The 17501-nt window shown below is 43.8% G+C and overlaps 1 pseudogene; it reads left to right on the top strand.

Annotated features, from left to right (window-relative positions):
• The first annotated feature begins 17121 nt into the window (after positions 1-17121).
• LOC126096020 (5S ribosomal RNA) lies at positions 17122-17239 on the top strand (annotated as a pseudogene).
• Positions 17240-17501: the final 262 nt, after the last annotated feature.

The following is a 17501-nucleotide window of genomic DNA, read 5'->3' as shown; positions in this document are numbered from 1 at the left end:
ATATAATTAAATTTCGTAACTTAAATGTTATGTAAATAAATACTAAATAAAGAAATAAATTAGAAACAAATTCTTGAATTCATAATCTTCATCAGCAACCTCGATAATTAATTACTTTTACATGAATAAAATAACTTCTGTCAATATTTGCCTACCATATTGGACACACCACTTTGTGTTGTTTTTTTCACTTTTTGATGTCATATTCTTAATCACCTTCTTTTACCTTTTACACGCTAAAATGCAATAACTCTTTATATTTTGACCAGCTTCTTGGGATACTGATCGCGCTCGGCAAAATGGCCCTATCCAAAACCGGTTCTTAGGCAATTGTGGTGCACCACTTGCCGTAGATGACATGGCGACCGATGGGTACGGAGATGTGTGCAGGCGAGTAGAAACTGTGGAGCAACTGAGAGACCAGATGAACCAAGGTCCTACCAATAGTGTTCCCTCAACGACCCTACAGCGAACGATGCTGCGTATTAGCACCGACAGCCGGCGCCTGGTCCATGCACCCAGGCTGACTGCGGTTCATCGGCGACGAAGGCTGGAATTTGCACGCCAGTACTGCAAGTGGACGTCCATTAAGGCGTGATAGGTGGTCTTTTCAGTTGAATCATATTTTATACTTTATTGCACAGATCGTCTTTGGCATGTACGACTTGAATCACCTGAAAGCAAACACCACGCAACAATCGTCGGAAGTGTCCGGGCCGGAAGGCATTCCCTGAGTGATCTCGTCATTATTGAAGGCACAGCGGATCAACACAAGAATGCATCTATGCTTGGAGACTACATCCATCCCTAAATGCAGTCTATTATTCCTCGGCACGATGGCATCTACCAGTAGGGCAATGCAACGTGTCACACAGCTCGCAGTGTACATGCGTGTTTGAAAGAGCACCAATGTGAGTTTATTGTACTACTCTCGCCACCAGACTACCCGTATTTCAGCCCAATCGATAATATGTGAGACTACCTCGATCAGGCTCTTCACGCCTTGGATCCTTAGCGGTCCGCGCTGCAAGAGGCGGTTGTTCAGGTTTCTGACAGGTCACGTTAATGTATATTATTATCTGCACACTTGTTAAGGCTACCGTGAAATTTCATAACGTAATAGTGTAATCTGGGAAATCTGTACAGCAATTGCAAACTCAGTATGAAAGTTAACGAAATTTGACTGGTAATAATGAGCACGGTTCGGTCTAAACACTGGCAGAAAGTGTGCTACTTACGAACTCAATAAACGAAGTAAATGGTATGAACTGTTATCCTTTCAAAGCTACTTTTCACTGATCTTTCTTTTAAATATTTCCAAGAGTGGCAGCTGAGTTTCTGGCTAAGTTTTGGATAGGTACAAAATTATCCAATAGTAGGGGTACACTTGTTTGAAGTGGTTGGGTTTCTCACTAAGAATTTTGTTGGGGCACCACGTACCCAGTGTAGTGTTATGTATGTATGTATGCATGTATGTATGTATGTAAGTATGTATGTATTAAACCGGGGACTTAGGAACGACGGAGAGGCTTCGTCCTGCCGTAGCTCTCAGTGGTCCACAACCCCACAACAGGCCACGGCAGTCCACCCACGCCACCACCGGCCCACACCGAACCCCGGGTTATTGTGTTGTTCGGTCCCCTCGTGAAGCAGCGCGTTAGACCCGACTAGCCGGGCAGGCAGTATAGTGTTAATGTATGCACTTCTTTCCAAATTTCAGTTTTACAGTTACTACTCGAATAGCAATAACAATATTAATAATCTAGTACGAGTGGTAATTACAAATTATATGGGTTCAAGAGGTGAGTAACACATTGTTTTTATTTTATCAGTCAGATTTGCTGAAAGTGGCGAGAACAAGAACTGTAGGAAGGGGAGATTCTTAGGATAGGTTACTATGAAGATGAAAGTGGTACTGAAAGTGGAGACGAGTATGAACGGAATGAAATATATGAAGGAAAGTACAGTGACGGTAATGTTGAAGAGGGTGTGACAGTCGATGATGAAATGGCGTTTTAGGGAAACGACCTCAAGTCATGCTCCTAGAAACAATCTCAAAAGAGATAACGTCTAGTGCAGGACGCTGTTGCGTCTGTCCCAGGAAGAACGTTAGATGGACAATGGATAAGTGCGAAAATAGCAACATTCATTTGTGGCTTACATATAAGTATCTCTAGGCCATAATTGCCTTTAAATTATCATGTGAAAACTGATTTAACTATTCATTGGATTGTTAGTAATAAAACACAAATTTCCACTAGTGGAATAGATTTTCATCATTTTGGTAGTCCTACAGTTCTTAGATAGTGCGAGTAGGTGTAGTATTGCAGGTGTAAATGAAGAACTGATGATATTAATGTCCAAAAAAAAAAAAGGCATGTTTTCGTTTTAGACAACACTACCAAGTTTTATTCGCAATGTGTTCCCACCGCTAACCCTCCCTTCTCATGTCCGATTGCGATAAAGAAAACTGTTTCAGTTGTGAATTTGCAAAATGAAGCGATTCCATGATACTGTGAGAGGTTTCCGATAAAAGAAAAGGGAAATACACACAAACTATGGAGATCTAGACAGCGGTGAGTTTCTTTTTTAACGTTTTTGAAAATCTCTGGGCTGAACACGACTAGTAGGTAACAAAAATCATCGTAACTCTTCTTCTGTTCAGTGCTTGATAAGAAAAACTGGAGAGAAATTCCGCCTTATACAATAAAACCATTTATAGTTTTGTTATTTCTTATACATGTTTCAACATATTATGCGTCAGTGGGACTTCATATTTTTTCTGAAAAATTGTTATTATATGTTGACCTCTCGTGCAAATTATCCGAATTTTTTTGGTTGAAAGTAATAACGCCTACAAAGGAGTTACAATAAAAAAACACCGCTCCAGAAGAGAAATTTTTTAGCTGTGGATGTCTACTGAATAAATTTTGTGTTCAAGTGATACAATAGTTTATATTTATAGCCTCATGTCACCAAGTTGAGGCATCATATGGAGTTCACCTGAGCTATGCCGAGAAATTTAGGTTGACGATATAGTATGGAAATAATACCGTTACATATTTATTCAAACATTTCACATGATTCTGTTAGCAGTGTAAGCTGTTACTTTAATGTCACCCACACATTCTGCAGCATATCATCTGCAAACCATGTAAAGTTTTCAAAAAATGGCCCTAAGCACTGTGGGATTTAACATCTGAGGTCATCAGTCCCCTAGACTTAGAGCTACTTAAACCTAACTAACCTAAGGACATCAGGCAGGATTCGAACCTGTGACCGTAGCAGCAGCGCGGTTCCGGACTGAAGCGCCTAGAACCGCTCGGCCACTTCGGCCGGCTGTAACGTTTTCTATTTTTCTGTTCTTTTTGTCCATTTCAGACTGTGAATCCCTGTATATCGATTATTTATGGTGTTACTTAGGGTTTTTTATGTTACGGTCCTGCTTCCATTGTTAATGACATGTTAAAGCACTTATTTAGTTTAACGTTGTCACTTCAATCAGTGCGTGTCATCACTTAATAGCACATAATCACCATCCACCGAATACCGAAACTAACGCAAAAATTCTTAAAACGAGTAACAGCTTACACCAAAAATTACCGATACAAGATAATTCCCACATCTAAAAATCAATAGCATAAGGAAAGAAAGTGCTAAATGAATACAAATTGTAAGGTGTCAGGCAAATCCAGCACCTTCCATGAAAACCCTGACATGATAAACAAATCCAGTAGTATGTCACATAGCTCCGAATAAATCGTGACATTAAATTAACCAAAGTAATACGAGTAACGAGTGAGCAAATGGAATACCACAGACTAACACAAGAATGCCTAAATGCATGTCATACCTTCCCACCGTGAGACAGACACAGTCCCGAGGGGAGAAACGAGAACAGAAGCCGAGAGCAGAACCGTGTTAAGCTGGAAGGCCCTACGATAAGGGATGGATGGATACCCACGTCGCCAGCTAACCGCTAGGGCTACACCACCCGCAAGTTTTAGCGTGAGACTTTTTCGCTTCTCTGTTACGTTGTAAACTTTAAAAACATTGGCCCACCACGAAAAGTATAACGTTTCTCATTGGATAGACAGAATTTTTGTAGGCGGAGCTTAGGTTAACATTGAGACCCTGATTGGTCAGATGAAAACACAGCTAGATAGTTTTTTTAAAAAAAATCAACTTCGGTAAATTATAGTAAGGAGAAGTTAGGAGAGAGTTGCTTGAGAGTTGCTTCCGAGAGGGCGAGCTGGACGGAGCTGCGCTGTCCGCCGCCCCCTGACGAACACCGACAAGGTAATGAATGCACGTGATGCCACATTTTTGAGCGCATAAGGCTTCACTCAGAACTGCAGAATTCTCATCTGTTACATCCCCTTTACTTATACTAGTGTCGATCGTCAATTAAAGGTCATGGTGTTCACATTTGCCACTTGAAATAAAAATCTGAAACGCGATGATTTTTCTGTTATATAGTTATTGAGAAGCTACATCAGCCACTGTAATTTACGACAAGTTAGATAAGTAATTAAAGATAATTGAGGGTCACTGTAGACCATTTTGATAGTTTTCTCTTTTGTGAAACTTAATTTAAACCTAGATTATAGATGTGATATGGCATAGGTCACCCTTCGATCCATTGTAGAACTTGGAAACCCATTCAGGGAATATTCCTTCACATTTTTGTTGAACGCAGTTGGTTTTTACCATCCTGTATTAAAACATTTCCTTTTATCAATAGTGCAATTTATAAACGATGTTTTGTGAGTAGAATAAAATTTCCAATGGTAAACTTAACTGCTTTTTCGACGTTATTTTGCCAGCTAACTAAAAATAGGAAAGCCTTGAACCCCTTCCACTAAATTTAGTTAGTATGAAAATTCCTTTACAGGGAGTGCAGTGGAGCTGACGCTGAAATCATTAAGTATTTGGTTATATCATCGCTAGTCTCACTGAACTTCTCTCAATTCTACATGTCATGTGTGGTCTGACGTCTCCTTACCAGCAACAGGTCCCAGGTTCAAACTAGTCAATTCCCTAAAAAACACACTCAGAGCGTTGTTGCGCGAAAGTGGTAGGGACACACGATATAGAACAAACAGACACCACGCAGAATGTTTAGAAAATCACTTTGCATTAAAACAGTGTTTGCCTGAACAGAAGAATTTTACTCATGACGTGATTTGTATTCATTTATTACTTTCTCCCCCTACCCCCCCTCACCTCACCCCCGCCGGCCGCTGTGGCTGTGGGGTTCTTGGCGCTCCAGTCCGGAGCCGCGCTGCTGCTACGGTCGCAGGTTCGAATCCTGCCTCTGGCATGGATGTGTGTGATGTCCTTAGGTTAGTTAGGTTTAAGTAGTTCTAAGTTCTAGGGGACTGATGACCACAGCAGTTGAGTCCCATAGTACTCAGAGCCATTTGAACCATTTGAGCCTCACCCCCCCCCCCCCCCACAAACGGCATATGGTAGCCTTCTATATTAAATACTCCTCTGCCTGTACCATACCACTCACCCTACCAGCCTCTCTTTCGCACTCTCTCTCTCTTTCTCTGCCACACACACACACACACACACACACACACACACACACACACACACACGCACACACAGAAGCTGAACATCTCAAATGTCAACAACACTTTGAAATGGCGCGCCACTCTGCAAACAAACACGTAACGAAACAAATGAGCATCACATAGCTGTAACAACACGTGAAACGGCGGAACAAACCTTGTACTCTGCTGATAAATTATATAAAATGCGCTTGTAACAGCAAAAACCGACAACAAAAAGAGAAATACGTGCTTTAACGTTTCATACACATCAGAAAACCGCTAGTAACAACCAAAATAACGCGATATATAGCGATTATCAATTTGAAGTGTACAAAAATCAGAAAAATAGAAAACGTTTCATTGTTTGCAGATGACGAGTTATAGAATGTATGGCAGAAATAAAACCAAATGCATACAGAACTAACAGTGTCATGTGAGACACATGAACTACTAACTACTATACAGGATAATTCAGCTGCCCTCGTCCATGAATTTTATGCAACCCGCAACGCCTTCAAACACCACATGCAAGATTTTAATATATGAACAGTATCTTCTGGCAGGAAATTTAATATAGTTAAATTTTGTACTGGGATACGTTTTCGCTAGAGACCGCAGTTTTCGGATTAGTCAAGAACCTGAAGAGACTCTCAAACGCGTTTTTCTTGAAAATTCGAAAACCGTACTGTACAGAATAAATGTATCCTGGTACAAAATTGAAATACACTAATTTTCCTACAAAAAGGCCCTGTTCATTTTTTCCGTAGGACTAATAGTCTACACGTAGTGAGCAAGAGAATATGAAAAACTCGCACGTGGTTTTGATGGTATTGTGGGTCGCATAAAGTTATTGGCAGGGACAGCTAAATAACCCTGTAAAGCCGTACTCGATGTCCTAGGCCAACATTTTTCTACGTAGCATAAGTGAACAACACGCAGCCCCAGTATTTGAATTTCTTCTTTAACTGCATACCATATGTAAACTATTGTGAAATATGAAGATAGTAACTGTTCCGAAAGAACAGATACCAATGATGACCATGCAGCTTCTCTAGAAAGAATGGGCAAATATCCTTTATGAACATCACGAATGTAGAATGTGGACAGCTGGAATGTGGGGCTCACGGGAAGTGTGCAAGGGATAAGTCCCTGCAGTCACGCTATACTCTGTGCCCTCAGCGGCTCAGATGGATAGAGCGTCTGCCATGCAAGCAGGAGTTCCCAGGTTCGAGTCCCGGTCGGGGCACACATTTTCAGCTGTCCCCATTGAGGTATATCAACAACACCTCTTGGCAGCTGAGGGTCTGATTAATTATCATATTGTAAAATATTCGACACACAGTTATCGCTCCTTTCAGCCAAAAAGTTCGTAAAACTAGCCCAAGAAGTTAACAATTAATAATAATTTTCCAGAAAGAAAGAAAAAAATCGCACTGAATGTATCAGATAATTCTGAAACATTTTTGGGTAAAAACAGAACTATAAAACAATATCTTACATAAGACGGAATTTCTGTCCAGTTTTTCCAGTAGGTAACAAATTTTGCGATTCACTTGTTTCTAGACATGGGCAGGTAAATCAGAAGTGTCTGCGTTACGTGTCAGATGTGGGTCGAAGAGGTCCAGTGAAACGCCGGATGGTGGGTCTTGCAGCTGTGTCACGTGCGGACGCAGCCAACTGCCGTAGCGTTAGGGCCGCCGCTTGTTCAGATTTATTCACGTGGCCCTTAACTGCGAGCGCCATTCCAATACACGGCCCTATTAAAGCTCCTAAACAGCGCTGAGCCGCTGGGATAGCGTCCCCGGGCCGGCGCCCATTGTCCGAGGATTTGGGGCCCCGCCCTTTGTCATTCAGGCGACGGCGCACTCGGCGTGGTTCGTGCCCGCTTCGTTTTGGGTCACCGCGCTCCAGACGGCTCCAGCGTCTGCCGCCCGGCCGCCCAGTTGAGGACCTGGCCGCTGGAGGCGTCTGATGTGCGTCATCGAGGAAGTCGCTTCCAGCGTTGACGGTCACTAGTGTCGCGTGCGGCTGAGTGTCGCTGAAAATCAGGCTTCCTTGTTGAGCTTGACGAACTCCCAGAGTACTCGCACGTGACTCACGGGGCCCAGTAATCAAGAAAATAAGGGAATCGTTGGACATCGAAAAGCTAATTTTAATCCCACATATTATTACCATCCTCGCAGCTTTCAGATCTCAAGGATGTCCTCTGAATGTATTTTCATTAGTGTTAGTTTTAAGGACAAATGCTGGTGCCTCAGCATCGTCTAATTCTTAATTGGTCTACGTCGGGTGTCTTAATGCTTTGACTATCAATTTTATTTCAGACACATTAATGTAAGGTCATTTTACTTAATGTCCTAGTCAGAAGTAACAATTTGAAAAGAATATCTTCCGCCGTTTCGTTTTACAAAGGGTTTGGTGGTGGTGTCAGGGATGGGGGCGGGCCTGCGGGGGGGGGGGGGGGGGAGAGGAGGATTTCACAAGGCGAGCGTAAATTCCTGGGTTCAACGGGTTGCGAGCATAAATTCCTGGGTTCAACGGGTTCCAGTCAACGGTTAGAGTCCGGGGGAAGGAGCGAAGACAGTCCGCTATGTGAATCACATAACTGATTTGCCCATGTGGTAATGAGAGGTAGATTAACAAGTAAATCGCAATCTGTAATTGTAAGAATTCTGCCAACCATTTGTAGCCTTCCCTTTAACAGTGGGACATTAATACTCAACAATAACATGCCTCAGATTCCAGTTGGTTCTCCAATAGCCTATCGTGGGACACATACATCTAGTTGGTACTCAAAGGGTTAATACGACGATGCAATTGATCGGCCGTCGTTATTGTGGCTTTACTTGCAAACTACACGATCAAAGCTAAAACGTACAATCACTTATATTTTACACAGAAGATCCAAAGAAACTGGTGCACCTGCCTAATATCATGAAGTGCCCCGCGAGCACGAGGAAGTGCCGCAACATGAAGTGGTGTGGACTCGACTAATGTCTGAAGTAGTGCTGGGGGGAACTGATACCATACCATGAATCCTGCAGAGCTATCCGTAAATCCGTAAGAATATGAGGAAGTGGAGATCTCTTCTGACAAGCACATTGCAAGACATCCCAGATATGCTCAATAATGTTCATTGCTGGGGAGCTTGGTGGCCAACGGAAGTGTTTGAACTCAGAACAGGGCTTGCGGGGCGTCGCATTGTCCTGCTGGAACTGCCCAACTCCGTCAGAATGCGCAATGGACATGAAGAGATGCACGTGGCCTGACAGGATGCTTACGTAAGTGTCACCTGTCAGAGTCGTTTTTAGAGGTATCAGGGGTCCCATGTCACTCCAACTGCACACGCCCCAGACCATTAGAGAGCCTCCACCAGCTTGAACAGTCCCTTGCGGACATGCAGGGTCCATTGATTCATGAGGTTTTCTCCATACTCGTACACGTCCATCCACTCGATGCAATTTGAAACGAGGCTCGTCCGACCAGGCAAAATGTTTCTAGTCATCAACAGTCCACTGTCGGTGTTGATGGGCGCAGTGTCTCGCTGTCATCAAGGCTACAGGAGTGGGCCTTCGGCTCCGTAAGCCCATATCGATGATGTTTCAAAAATGGTTCAAGTGGCTCTGAGCACTATGGGACTTAACTTCTGAGGTCATCAGTCCCCTAGAACTTAGAACTACTTAAGCCTAACTAACGTAAGGACATCACACACATCCATGTCCGAGGCAGGATTCGAACCTGCGACCGCAGCGGTCGCGCGGTTCCAGACTGTAGCGCCTAGAACCGCTCGGCCACTCCGGCCGGCGATGATGTTTCGTTTACTGTTTCGCGCGCTGACACTCTTTGATGGCCCAGCATTGAAACTTGTAGCAATTCGCGGAAGGACTGCACTTACGTCACTCTGAAGAATTCTCTTCAGTCGTCGTTGTTCCGTTCTTGCAGGATCCTTTTGCGGCCGCAGCGATGTCGAAGATTTGACTTTTTACCGGATTTCTGATATTCATGGTACACTCGTGAAACGGTCGTAGGGGAAAATCCCGACTTCATCGCTACCTCGGAGATGCTGTGTCCCACGTTCAAACTCACTTAAATCTTGGTTACCTGCCACTGTAGCAGCAAAAATTGATCTAACAACTGCGCCAGACACGTGTCGTTTAATATAGGCGTTGCCGACCGCAGAGCCGTATTCTGCCCGTTTACACATCTCTGTACTGAATGCGCATGCTGCCGATCGCTGCGGCCGAGCAGTTCTAGGCGCTTCAGTCTGGAACCGCGCGACCGCCACGGACGCAGGTTCGAATCATGCCTCGGGCATGGATGTGTGTGATGTCCTTAAGTTAGTTAGGTTTAAGTAGTTTCAGGTCTAGGGGACTGATGACCTCAAATGTTAAGCCCCATAGTGCTCAGAGCCTTTTGAACCATTTTTCCTCATAAGTCCCGTTTTCCTGTAGTCAGTGCAAAATGACGCTTGAGCTGGTGTAAAGAGCGACGCCACTGGGCAGTGGATAGGTGCAAACGAGTGGTCTGGAGTGATGAATCACGCTATAGTTTCGGTCTGGAGAACGTCTGGAGAAAATTATCTGGAGAAAGTTACCTGTCATCATGTTTAGTGCCAGCAGTGAAGTAGGGAGGAGCTGGTGTTACGATATGGGATTCTTTTTCGTGGTTAGCGTGTGGTATCCCCTTAATAAAACGCTATATGCAAAAGTGTATGAACACATTTTATGGCATCGTGTACTGCCTATGGTACATGAACAGTTCGGAGAAGATGACCATAGCGTCATGACGAGGCATCCCATCGCGAGGTAGCACCTGTGAAATGGAGAGGCGTGCCCAGAGTTCCAACCTGAAACCAACGGAACATTCGTGGGACGAGTCAGAACAAAGACTTCGCTCCAGAGACCAGCGTCCAATATCGCTATCTTCTCTGGTTTTGGCTCTTGAGGAAGAATGGGCAGCCATTCGTCCACAGAGCTTCAGAAACCTCACTGAAAGCGTGCCCGGTAGAGCTCAAGCCATAATAAAACGGAAAGGTGTCTAACATTCTGCCTGGTGTCTCCCTACCACTTTCGCGCAACGACGCTCTGAGCGTGTTTTATAGGGAATTGACAAGTTTGAACCTGGGACCTGTTGCTGGTAAGGAGACGTCAGACCACACATGACATGTAGAGTTCAGAAAAGTTCAGTGAGATTAGCGATGATATAACCAAATAATTAATGATTTCAGCGTCAGCTCCACTGCACTCCCTGTAAAAGAATCTTAATACTAACTAAATTTAATGGAAGGGGTTCAAGGCTTTCCTATTTTTAGTTAGCTGGTAAAATAACGTCGAAAAAGCAGTTAAGTTTATCATTGGAAATTTTATTCTACTCACAAAACATCGTTTATAAATTTTACTATTGATAAAAGGAAATGTTTTAATACAGGATGGTAAAAACCAACTGCGTTCAACAAAAATGTGAAGGAATATTCCCTGAATGGGTTTCCAAGTTCTACAGTGGATCGAAGGATGACCTATGCCATATCACATCTATAATCTAGGTTTAAATTAAGTTTCACAAAAGAGAAAACTATCAAAATGGTCTACAGTGACCCTCAGTTATCTTTAATGACTTATCTAACTTGTCGTAAATTACAGTGGCTGATGTGGCTTCTCAATAACTATAAAACAGAAAAATCATCGCGTTTCAGATTTTTACTTCAAGTGGCAAATTCGAACACCATGAGCTTTAATTGACGATCGACACTAGTATTACGCAAAAAGGGGGTGTAACAGATGAGACTTCTGCAGTTCTGAGTGAAGCTTTATGCGCTGTTGTGCGGCATCGCGTGCGTTCTTTACCTTGTCGGTGTTCGTCAGGGGGTGGCGGACAGCACAGCTCCGCTCACCTCGCCGTCTCGGAAGCAACTCTCTCCTAACTTCTCCTTACTACAATTTACCGAAGTTGGTTTAAAAAGACTATCTGGCTGTGTTTTCACCTGAACAACCAGGGTCTCAATGTTAACCTTAAGCTCCGCCTACAAAAATTCTGTCTCTCCAAAGAGAAACGTTATACTTTTCGTGGTGGGGCAATGTTTTTAAAGTTTTCGACGTAACACAGACGCGTTATCGCTTCCCACGCCCGGGTTCCCGGGTTCGATTCCCGGCGGGGTCAGGGATTTTCTCTGCCTCGTGATGGCTGGGTGTTGTGTAATGTACTTAGGTTAGTTAGGTTTAAGTAGTTCTAAGTTCTAGGGGACTGATGACCTAAGATGTTAAGTCCCATAGTGCTCAGAGCCATTTGAACCATTTTGAATCTAAAATGTAACATCTCGCATAGTACGTTTGCTGACCAGCTAATAGCCCTACACCATCACCGGATTAAAGTAGAAACATATTTCAAAATACGAAAATCCAGCCGTAGCCTGTACCGTAGACTTAAAATAGAAGATAACTTCCATGTACACTAGGCATCAGCAGGAGGAAAGCAGATTATAAACGACTATGCTGTGGCACACTGTCTACCACTGTAAAGGACCTTTAAAGAAAAGACGACACAAACAAACACACACACACACACACACACACACACAGAGAGAGAGAGAGAGAGAGAGAGAGAGAGAGAGAGAGAGAGAGAGGTTGAGGGAGGGGGATCGTAAACGAAATTAAGATTTGGTGGCAAATTCATATGAGAACAAGTGAACGCCAACTGGGACAATACAGAAAACTGGACACTTAACAGCAACATTAACACTGCGTTTTGCTAATACTGAAAAGTGTTACTTACAAACGAATTCAGTAAAATATATTTAGTATTTGTGTGTGCTTCTCAGCAACTTATGGGAATGGAGAGGGAAAAGGATTTTAGAAATCTAAATTGAAGTAACTGGGAATATAGTCGCGAAATATTTCCGCACAACAAAATTATGTTTAGATCTAAAGTTGTGTATTAACTCGCCATCCAAATTCACATTCAAGTCATTTAATTGGCGATGACAAGCTACCAGAATCTAATAATGTACAGGGAGGGAGCCATGCATTAACCTATAATTTGAGATATTTAAGTAATGACAACAACAGACAAAAACTAATTTTCGTAGAATAATTACCATTTAAAACCTGTTGACATTTTACAGATTTCAGTACAGAAAGCCTATTGACGATGGCACAAAAGTGGCACAGAGATGAAACCACAGTGTTTGCATAACAGACTGAGCTTGTATCCAGTAATTTTATCTGCAGACACGGCCACTGCAAGAACTAAAGTAAATGATGAATATAATTCATCTTCTTTTTTCTACTTGCTTTTTCCTTGTTAGATACTAAAAAGCGTTCATGAAAACACCCTTGTCTAACATCTGAGCCGGCCGGGGTGGTCGAGCGATTCTAAGCCCTTCAGTCTGGAACCGTGTGACCACTACGGTCGCAGGTTCGAATCCTGCCTCGGGCATGGCTGTGTGTGATGTCTTTAGGTTATTTAGGTTTAAGTAGTTGTAAGTTCTACGGGACTGATGACCTCAGATGTTAAGACCCATAGTGCTCAGAGCCATTTTTTTCTAACATCTGATACGGTCCTTTCGCGTGGCAGCGGCCTGCTTTCTTGCACACTTTGCGATGCACGCTGCGCGAGACAAATTATGCGACGTACGGCTTCACACATTTAATCGGAGACGTTTTATGGTAGAGTCAGATTAATTCTCTGCTCTGCGACACAGTCAGATCTTTGTAAGCAACGGTCGTCAGCTTCGCTTTGACCTGCGATGCAAGGTTACACTTCCCACTACTTCAAAGTCGATAATTAAATCCCGTGAGCTATTTAACTACTCTTAGATAGATTCCAAGATCCGCCCACGGCACAAAAATATGAAAACCGCTAACAGTTTATACAGCGCCTTCAACTGCGTACTGTCGCCACACGTCATACGACCGTGGCATTTTGAAAGGCCACCAAAATACTCTGAAGCACCAAAGAAACTGGCATAGGCATGCGTATTCAAATACAGAGATACCTAAACAGGCAGATTACGGCTCTGCGGTCGGCAATTAATTTAGAGCAAAGACAACTAGTGTCCGGCGCAGTTGTTAGATTGGTTAGTGCTGCTACAATAGTAGGTTATCAAGATTTAAGTGAGTTTGAACGGGGTGTTATAGTCGGCGCAAGAGCGATGTGACACAGCACCTCCGAGGTGGCGATGAAGTGGGAATTTTCCCATACGACCATTTGACTTGTGTACCTTGAATATCAGGAATCTCATAAAATGTCGAATCTCCGACATCGCTGAGGCCGGAAAAGGATCGGAACCAAAGACGAGTGAAGAGAATCGTTCAACCCTTCCGCAAAATGTTGCAGATTTCAGTGTTGGGCTATCGGCATGTGTCAGTGAGCGAACCATTCAACGAAACATCATCGATATGGGATATCGGAGACGAAGGCCCACTCTTTTACCTATGATGACAGTACGACACAAAGCTTTACACCTTGCATGGACCAGTCAACACCGATATTGGACTGTTGATTACTGCAAACATGTTGTCTGGTCGGGTGAGTGGCGTTTCAAATTATATCGAGCTGATGGACGTGTTCGGGTATGGAGACAACCTCATGAATCCATGGACCCTGCATATCAGCAGGGGACTGTTCAAGCTGGTGGAGGCTCTGTAATGGTGTGGGGCGTGTGCAGTTGGAGTGATATGAGACCACTGATATGTCTAGATAGGACTCTGACAGGTGACACCTACGTAAGCATCGTGTCTGATCACCTAGACCCATTCATGTCCATTGTGCATTACGACGGACGTGGACCATTACAGCAGGAAATGTGGCTTCCACTCGTCCAGAATTGCTACAGAACGGCTCCAGGAACACTCTTCTGAGTTTAAACACTTCCGATGGCCACCAGACTCTCCAGACGTGAACATTGTTGAGCATATCTTGGATGCCTTGCAACGTGTTGTTCATCCACTCGTACCTTTACGGATTTACGGGCAGCCCTGCAGCGTTCATGGTATCAGTTGTCTGCAGCACTACTTTAGACCTTAGTCGAGTCCATGCCACGTCGTTTTGCGGCACTTCTGCGTGCTCGCGGGGGCCCTACACGATATTACGGAGGCGTACCAGTTTCTTTGGCTCTTCAGTGTAGAACTGCGGCTGTGTCAGCCCTTCTGTAGGGATGCCGGTTATCGATGAAACAAGCGGTTTGTGGTCATACAGGTTTCGCCCACGCCAGTTTAACCTGACTGTTAGAAACGCTCAAAATGGCTGTTTTCTAAAATAACCGATGTTCGGCTTTTTGTTCCTATCATTTCCTCTAATAATTATAGCAGTCAACAAAAATTGAAAAAATTAGACTATCTCATTTTCCAAACACAAAAAATCAAAATACTAAATGAAATAGGCGAATAAAGGAAGACTTAGTCCATCCTTCGTTTGCTGCTTTTCTCGAAAAGTGGGAAGTGTTTGAATACTACAAGAAATCGCCAGTATTCTCCTAGTGATTCTAATTTTTTGATATTCTGATCTTTTAATTGGGGATTATGCCACTATTTGGGGATTATGAGTACTCAGTCCTAAAGGGTGAAACTGACGTTGAAGAACTCTGTTTTCGGGGGTTACAAACAAATAAAGGCTTAGTATATAGGTAGAGGCTGCAGATCAGCTACTTGCTGTTTGTACTGTATACTATGAATGAGTTGTAAGTTTTTAATTTATTACTGTTACCACAATTTCCTTCCTCTTTTACTGTTTCATAGAAGTGGCAGACAAATCTTTAATCTTTTAGAGCAAATGAAGCATTGCGTTTCTTTGCTATGTCATTTCATAAAAAATACTTGCAGAATATGGTTGGTGGCAGTCTGCAATACAACGTATGCCCGGCGACGACAGAGAAAAACTGCCTTGTGGAGCACGTGGGGCCAAGTCTTGCACACTGCACGTAACGCGTAACTTAAACCACGACACATGACAATAGCGACATTATTGTCTCAGCGGTGCTGTACCAATTTTTATTCCGTGTACTTCTTGCTCGTTTCTGTCGGCATTGTTATTAACGCAACAGTGGCCGGTTTTCCAATTTCCCATAATAACGCAATGCTCCAAAGTAACGCAAATTTCATGGATAAAAAAAACTCATTATTTAAAAAAGTTTTATTTGAAAAGGAAAAATTTCGGCACTGTTGCTATGACAAACTGATATTTCGGTTTGAAACTTCCTGGCAGATTAAAACAGTGTGCCGGACCGAGACCCGAACTCAAGACCTTTGCCTTCCGCGGGCAAGTGCTCTACCATCTGACCTACCCAAGCACGACCCACGCGCCGTCCTCACAGCTTCACTTCTGCCAGTACCTCGTCTCCTACCTTCCAAGCTTCACAGAAGCTCTCCTGCGAGCCTTTCAGAACTAGCACTCCTGGGGAAAGGTCCCGAGATCGAGTCTCCGTCCGGCACACAGTTTTAATCTGCCAGGAAGTTTCATATCAGCCCACACTCCGCTGCAGAGTGAAAATCACATTCTGATATTTCGGTTATTTACTAGGTTATTAGTAAAACATAAAAAAACACATATTATAACCGAGAACAAACAAATACCGAAAAACACCAGTTATTCAGAGGTAAGACACCAGTCTCGGTCTTAGCCAGTGGGTTTTCCCATCCCTGTTGTACAGTGCAGGGGCCCGTGCAAGCGGGGAAGACGCTACACCAGCGCCGTCCGGATCCAACGTGGGAAGCCGGCTGTGACGGAAGAACAGGACGATGGGAAGAACGGTGCAATGGAGCGGTCAAACAGGAAGTACTCGAAGACACGGTTGGGCAGCCACTGGCCGGCAATAACAGCGTGCTGTGTGGTGGAAGCAAGTACGGCACTTTAGATGAGGTTTCAGTAAAGCAGTGTGTCCTGTGCAGACTGCAGTAAAGTGGCGTTAGTCTTTGATCTCTCTCTCTCTCTCTCTCTCTCTCTCTCTGTGTGTGTGTGTGTGTGTGTGTGTGTGTGTGTGTGTGTGTGTGCGTATTTTCTGCTTAGAGCTCTTGCCATGCTCCTGCGCATGTTGTAAGTCCGCCTGCTGCCCTGACGGTACCATATTTACGGTTACCAAACGGTAATACCATGTGGTGTCTATACGTAGGTGTTTTTTGTGAGCTTGAGAACCTTAACTTACGTTGATGTCAAATGATTATGTGACTGACTTACCGCACCTGATCTTAAGCAGGAGGTTTATGTTGAGTTGTCGGTTAATATAATGGTACTCAGTGAATCAACTTGTGTTTTTCTTGCTGATGAATATGCATCTGGATAATACATGCATCTGAGGAATACACTGTTCGACATACGCGAGGCACCGCAGTAATTCTAGTCACTTGGCAGTATATAATTCATCGGGCCGTGAGCTTTGTTAACTAAAGCGGAACTTCTGGTGTATTGGATATTCTATGTAGTGAAATTTTATTTTAAGAAAATTTATGGGAATGTATGTTTGGAGCACAGAACATGGACTGTGGGAAAACGGTAACAGAAGAGAATTGAAGCATTTAAGATGCAGTACTACAGACGAATGTTTAAATTTGGGTACACTAATAAGGCAGGGGCCAACGGCCTTGCCGCAGTGGTAACACCGATTCCCGTCAGATCACCGAAGTTAAGCGCTGTCGGGCTGGGCTAACACTTGGATGGGTGACCATCCGGTCTGCCGAGCGTTGTTGGCAAGCGGGGTGCACTCAGCCCTTGTGAGGCAAACTGAGGAGCTACTTGATTGAGAAGTAGCGGCTCCGGTCTCGGAAACTGACTTACGGCTGGGAGAGCGGTGTGCTGACCACATGCCCCTCCATATCCGCATCCAGTGACGCCTATGGGCTGAGGATGACACGGCGTCCGGTCGGTACCGTTGGGCCTTCATGGCCTGTTCTGGAGGCGTTTAGTTTAGTTTAGCTTTTAATGAGGCAGGGAATGAGGTGGTTCTCCATAGAA

The sequence above is a fragment of the Schistocerca cancellata genome, chromosome 8 (assembly GCF_023864275.1).
Source record: "Schistocerca cancellata isolate TAMUIC-IGC-003103 chromosome 8, iqSchCanc2.1, whole genome shotgun sequence".
Classification (NCBI taxonomy): Eukaryota; Metazoa; Arthropoda; class Insecta; order Orthoptera; family Acrididae; genus Schistocerca; species Schistocerca cancellata.
The sequence above is the reverse complement of the archived record's forward strand: the minus strand, read 5'-3'. Positions and strand labels throughout refer to the sequence as shown.